Source organism: Phocoena phocoena, chromosome 6 (assembly GCF_963924675.1).
Source record: "Phocoena phocoena chromosome 6, mPhoPho1.1, whole genome shotgun sequence".
Classification (NCBI taxonomy): domain Eukaryota; kingdom Metazoa; phylum Chordata; class Mammalia; order Artiodactyla; family Phocoenidae; genus Phocoena; species Phocoena phocoena.
Window position 1 is genome coordinate 41,899,354 of NC_089224.1, and position 7,566 is coordinate 41,906,919.

Sequence of the window (7,566 nt, forward strand, 5' to 3'; positions counted from 1 at the left end):
CAAAGAATTTTAAGGCTGTCTTTGATTTGTGGTCAGAATTTTAAAAAATATATATATATTTCCTTAATTTTCTTTTGAATCCATTTCCAGCTCCCTGTACAGAAGAAAAGAACAAAGAAATTAATTTTAAAAGTCCTCATCAAAATTCTAGTAACTACAGTCTCGCACAGCAGGAGATATTTTAATTCACATTATGGTTATTATTTATTGATCTTTCATTATTAATTAACATTTCTCAATAGATTAAAATAATGAACTTTCTATAAAACATCAAAGAATGACTAAATAATATAATGATATGTGTATATTAAATAATTCTGCAGGCACTAAACCATGGACATTTATTTTCAGAATACCTAGAATAGCTTTTCAAATGATCCTAAGCTCTCCTGCATAAAGATAAAAGGAACTTTCATTTAAAAAAATAATATATTGTTCCTTTTTTTATTAGAGTGCAAATGGAAAAAAAAATACAAAATCAAACAAATAAAACCTCTTTCTGGGCTTTTTTTAAGGCTGAAACATTGGAAATAACATTTATTCTGATCATTGCATAGAATAGAGAAAGGTAGGGGTTTCAAAAGTTTTAGATGGGTTTAGTGATCAGAGGGATAGATGTACGTCCTGCATTTATATAACCCAAAGTGTATAAACCACCCATAAAAATATACCCATCATTCATTGAAATTGAAAGTGCCTATACATAAAATGGTTGCCTAAAGGGAAAACAACCACCAAAGGATGGAGAAGGGGGCAGGGGGGAAGGGAATGAAAAAGGGAAAAAGAAAGAACAACTAACACTATTATTACTCAAACCATGTAGGACTTGGAAGGAGCAAAAGAAGCAGCTAAATCAAACACTTAGCTGGAAAGGAGAAACAGAAAGCAAACAGAAAAGAATCCAATTACTTTATGTTTGTTTTTGTAAATGGTTTTTCTGTAAGAGGAAAAAGAAAACTATTTTGACTTGTTTTCCTCTGTACTGTACTGCTGAGAGCAGTCGGTACCTTATGAGTAAGTCCAAGAGACTGCTGATACTTCTGTTAATGCTAATTAACCTCCTGCTACAAATATCAACAAACCCACATCTGAGCTTTGTCTGCACGTCATTCTACTCTCCTCGTTTTAATTTGAATTGCGATAGTCACCATTAGTTGCTACTTATTAGGTGGAATCAGATCAGCAGTTGAGAAAAAAGATGATAGCCAGGGTCACACTGTCTGTTATTTTCCAGACAGAAAAGAAACAAAGGCTTACACTGGCTTCAAGAAGTCAAAACATAGTTTCTATAAGGAAAGACAAATGGGAAATTCATGTTTGGGGTGTGGGGGCTGAGGTTTTTCCTGAGAATACTTGGATTTAACGGTTAGACTCCTATCTGAAAACAGCAATTATCGATGACATTAGAAATTCACACATCTGGGTTATTTCAAATGCAATGCATGTACTTTTGAGAAGTATGGTGAGGGCTCTCTCAAACTCCAGTAATTTTGCATAAATTCTTTTGAATTCTTTGCTCAATTCAGATAAATCTGATTGTGCAGGCTAAAGGGAAAAGAAGTCTTCAGTTTTTCCTTCCCTTAACTGCTCTCCAAGGTTGGAGCAAAGTCAGCACTGAGTCCTCCACTACAACAGTCGCTTAAAGCCATACATGGGGGGAAATGATCCTGACATTTAAACGCTGATACCTGGCCTGGGTTTCCTCTCAATGCTTCCCCTGCTGTGCCCCTTCTATTCCTTTTAAATTTTCAGTCTTCTCAGGACAGATAGATTTCAGCCAAGAAGCCAAGGAAAACCATCCCGTCCCATCTAGGAACAGGCTTTCTACCGGAGAACTTTCTTCACAGCTCTTTATCTGAATACATATTTGTCTACCCTAAATGTCTAATAACATTTTGCATCAGTACTCTACCTGTGATGTCCTTTCAGTTGGTTGAGATATACTTATAGAACTTGAAGCCTCGTTCCAGGATAACTCTGTGACATATACCATGTTATATTCTCTGGCAAATTCTCAATAGACATTCCAGTGTTCCCCCTTTCTATACACCTTCCAGATGATCTAATTCCTGATCATATGCATGTGCTGTTATCATTCACAACATAATATTTTAGTGTGGTTGATGGTAATTAAGAAATTCTTGGTTAAATTGTATTGCTTAAGGCACACAATATAGATGACATTACTCCCATGAAAAGCTTGCCTTGCTCTCTGAGTGACAGCTCACTACAGCTGATATGACCTAGAAGTACAGCAGCATTAATGGCATTGATTTCCCAAGGTAAAAGGTGTTTTTTTCCATTAAATCATCTATTATTTCTGTGACTTTGGAAATCTTAGAGCCCAGTTTCATAATCTGAAAAATGGGCATGGTAGTGTCTGCTCTGCCCAGCATGTGGGCTGGATATGAGAACTCAGTACTGTGAAGTACATAAAGTAACTTATTAAATTCTAAAGATCACAAAAGGCACTCAGATCACTGTTATTTGTAATCCTGTAAAGGAATCACAGACTCAGTCCAGAGTGGATCAAGCACCTTGGGAGTAGAGTAGAAAAAAAGTAGAAACTTCTTTCCACCAGTCTTTGTCAAAGCTCTACCTGCTCGATCTATCTTTAATGTACTCTTTTGAAAAGTTTTCTGAATCTTTAAAATGGATCCATGGTCTTCCTGCATTGAACGCCCAGTGGATAGTCTCCCTCTTTGTTACGGCCTTCCTTATCAGCGCCCTTCTCCTACCCATCTGACTAGATTGTAAAACTTTTGAGGGCAGATACTCCCTCTTCCCAATTCCTGTATCCCCACATCTAGAACCATGCAGGGCACATAATGACACTCATTGAAACTTTGTTTATCTAAAGTGTACTGATTCAAGGGAAGTCTAATAAAACATTATTATTAGACAGGTATCATTTCATTTTATTTATTTTTTCATTGGGGTATAGTTACTTTACAATGTGTGTTAGTTTCTGCTGTACAACGAAGTGAATCAGCCATATGTATACCTGTATCCCCTCCCTCTTGGACCTTCCTCCCCACCTACCACATCCTACCCATCTAGGTCACTACAGAGCACCGAGCTGAGCTCCCTGTGCTGTACAGCAGGTTCCCACTAGCTATGTGTTTTACACATGGTAGTATATATATGTCAAACTTAATCTCCCAATTCATCCCACTCCCCTCTCCTCACTGTGTCCACATGTCCATTCTATACATCTGCATCTCTATTCCTGCAATGCAAATAGGTTCATCTGTACAATTTTTCTAGATTCCACATATATGTGTTAATATACAATATTTGTTTTCCTCTCTCTGACTTACTTCACTCTGTATGACAGACTAGCTCCATCCATGTCTCCACAAATGACCCAATTTCGTTCCTTTTTGTGGCGGAGTAATATTCCATTGTATACATGTACCACATCTTCTTTATCCATTCATCTGTCGATTGACATTTAGGTTGCTTGCATGTCCTGACTATTGTAAATAGTGCTGCAGTGAACATTGGGGTGCATGTGTCTTTTTGAATTATGGTTTTCTCAGGATATATGTCCAGTAGTGAGACTGCTGGGTGATATGATACTCCTATTTTTAGCTTTTTAAGGAACCTCCATACTGTTCTCCATAGTGGCTGTATCAATTTACATTCCCACCAACAGTGTAAGAGTGTTCCCTTTTCTCCATACCCTCTCCAGAATTTATTGTTTGTCGGTTTTTTGATGATGGCCATTCTGACTAGTGTGAGGTGATACCTCATTGTAGTTTTGATTTGCATTTCTCTAATAATTAGTGATGTTGAGCATCTTTTTATGTGCGTCTTGATGATCTGTATGTCTTCTTTGGAGAAATGTCTATTTAGATCTTCTGCCCATTTTTTGATTGGGTTTTGTGGGGTTTTTTTGATATTGAGCTGCATGAGCTGTCTGTCTATTTTGGAGATTAATCCTTTGTCAGTTGCTTCATTTGCAAATATTTCCTCCCATTCTGAGGGTTGTCTTTTTGTCTCATTTATGGTTTTCTTTGCTGTGCAAAGCTTTTAAGTTTCATTAGGTCCCATTTTTATTTTCATTACTCTAGGAGGTGGGTGAAAAAAGATCTTGCTGTGATTTATGTCAAAGAGTGTTCTTCCTATGTTTTCCTCTAAGAGTTTATAGCATCTGGGCTTACATTTATGTCTTGAATCCATTTTGAGTTTGTTTTTGTGTATGGTGTTAGGGAGTGTTCTAATTTCATTCTTTTACATGTACCTGTCCAGTTTTCCCAGCACCACTTATTGAAGAGGCTGTCTTTTCTCCATTTTATATTCTTGCCTCCTTTGTCATAGATTAGGTGACCATAGGTGTGTGAGTTTATCTCTGAGATTTCTATCCTGTTCATTTCTGGTTTTGTGCCAGTACCATACTGTCTTGATTACTGTAGCTTTCTAGTATAGTTTGAAGTCAGGGAGCCTGATTCCTCCAGCTCTGTTTTTCTTTCTCAAGATTGTTTTGGCTATTCGGGGTCTTTTGTGTTTCCATATAAACTGTAAAAATTTTTAGTGCTAGTTCTGTGAAAAATGCCATTGGTAATTTGGTAGGGATTTCATTCAATATGTAGCTTGCTTTGGGTAGTATAGTCATTTTCACAATGTTGATTCTTCCAATCCAAGAACATGGTATATCTCTCCATCTGTCTATGTCATTTTTTATTTCTTTCATCAGTGTCCTACAGTTGTCTGAGTACAGGCCTTTAACCTCCTTAGGTAGGTTTATTCCTAGGTATTTTATACTTTTTGTTGCTGTTCAGCACCACCAAACCAGCTTTACAACAAATGCTGAATGAACTTCTCTAGGCAGGAAACACAAGAGAAGGAAAAGACGTATAAAAACAAACCCAAAACAATAAAGAAAATGGTAATAGGAACATATATATCAATAATTACCTTAAATGTAAATGGATTAAATGTTCCAACCAAAAGACACAGTCTGGCTGAATGGATACAAAAACAAGACCCATATGTATGCTGTCTATAAGAGACCCACTTCAGACCTAGAAATACACACAGGCTGAAAGTGAAGGGATGCAAAAAGATATACCATGCAAATGGAAATCACAAGAAAGCTGGAGTAGCAATACTCACATCAGACAAAGTAGACTTTAAATAAAGACTGTCGGACTTCCCTGGTGGTGCAGTGGTTAAGAATCTACCTGCCAATGCAGGGGACATGGATTCGATCCATGGTTTGGGATGATCCCACATGCCATGGAGCAACTAAGCCCGTGAGCCACAAGTGCTGAGCCCGTGTGTCACAACTGCTGAAGCCCATGCACCTAGAGCCCACGCTCTGCAACAAGAGAAGCCACTGCAATGAGGAGCCTGTGCACCACATTGAAGAGTAGCCCCTCCTTGCCACAACTAGAGAAAGCCTGTGCACAGCAACAGACCCAATGCAGCCAAAAATAAATCAATAAATAAACTCTAAAAAAATAAAATAAAATAATGATTGTCACAAGATACAAGGAAGGACCCTACATAATGATCAACAGCTCACTCCAAGAAAAATAACAGTTGTAAATATATATGCACCCAACATAGGAGCACCTTGGTACATAAGGCAAATGCTAACAGCCGTAAAAGGGGAAATTGACATTAACACAGTAATAGCAGGGTCTTTAACAACCCGTTTACACCAATGGACAGATCATCGAGACAAAAAATAAATAAGGAAACAATCTTTAAATGACACAGTAGACCAGATAGACTTACTTGATATTTATAGGACATTCCATCCGAAAGCAGCAGAATACACATTCTTCTCAAGTGCACATGGAACATTCTCCTGGATAGATCACACCTTGGGTCTTTATAGCAATTCAATCCCACCTCAAGAAACAAGGAAAATATCAAATAAACAGCCTAACTTTACACCTAAAGCACCTAGAGAAAGTAGCACAAACAAAACCCAAAGTTAGTAGAAGGAAAGAAATCATAAAAATAAGAGCAGAAATAAATGAAATAGAAACGAAGAAAACAATAGCAAAAAATCAGTGAAACTAAAAGCTGGTTCTTTGAGAAGGTAAACAAAATTGATAAACCTATAGCCAGACTCATCAAGAAAAAAAAGGGAGAGGATTCAAATCAATAAAATTAGAAATGAAAAAGGAGAAATTACAATTGACACCACAGAAATACAAAGGATCATAAGAGACTACTACAGCAACTATATGGCAATAAAATGGACAACCTGGAAGAAATGGACAAATTCTTAGAAAGGTACAAATTTCCAAGAATGAACCAGGAAGAAATAGAAAATATGAACAGACCAATCACATGTAGTGAAATTGAAACTACAATTAAAAAATCTTCCAACAAACAAAAGTTCAGGACCAGATGGCTTCACAGGCAAATTCTATCAAGTATTTAGAGAAGAGCTAACACTCATCCTTCTCAAATGCTTCCAAAAGTTTGCAGAGGAAGGAACACTCCCAAGCTCCTTCTACGAAGCCACCATCACCTGGATAACAAAACAAGACAAAAATATCACACACAAAAAATTATAGACCAATATCACTGATGAATATAGATGCAAAAATCCTCAACAAAGTACTAGCAAACAGAATCCAACAACACATTATAAAGATCATACACCATAATCAAGTGGGATTTATCCCAGGAATGCAAGGATTCTTCAATATACACAAATCAATGTGATACACCATATTAACAAATTGAAAGATAAAAACCGTATGATAATCTCAATAGATGCAGAAAAAGCTTTTGACAAAATTCGACACCAATTTCTGATAAAAACTCTCCAGAAAGTGGGCACAGAGGGAACCAACCTCAATGTAATAAAGACCATACACAACAAACCCACAGCAAACATCATTCTCAATGGTGGAAAACTGAAAGCATTTCCTCTAAGATCAGGAACAAGACAAGGATGTCCACTCTCGCCATGCTTAGTCAACATAGTATGGAAGTCCTAACCATGGCAGTCAGAGAAGAAAAAGAAATAAAAGGAATACAAAATGGAAGAGAAGAAGTACAACCATCACTGTTTGCAGATGACGTGATACTATACATAGAAAATCCTAAAGATGCCACCAGAAAACTATTAGAGCTAATCAATGAATATGGTAAAATAGCATGATACAAAATTAATGCACAGAAATCTCTTACATTCCTATACACTAAAATGAAAGATCAGAAAGAGAAATTAAAGAGAGGTATCATTTTAAAAAGGTTAGTATTGATAATGATGTAACGATGAGCTTAGAAAACAGTAGTTTGGTAGTTGAAATATTAATATGAATTCAAGGTCCAAAGTGAATTACTATTATGAATTCACTCATTTGTTCAAGAAATATTCACTAAGCCCTTTTTATGTGAAAGGGTTGTTTTAAAATCTATTATAACATAAAATTCTATAAATACCTTTAAAACTAAGGAAGTGTATCATATTCTGTTTCACAAAATGGAAAGGAAGTATGGATTTTAGCAGTAGTTACGTTTTGGGAGTTTCCTGGTGTCTTTATCTCCTGGATATTTGCACAAAAAGTACTTTTGGAGCAGACATGAAATCAC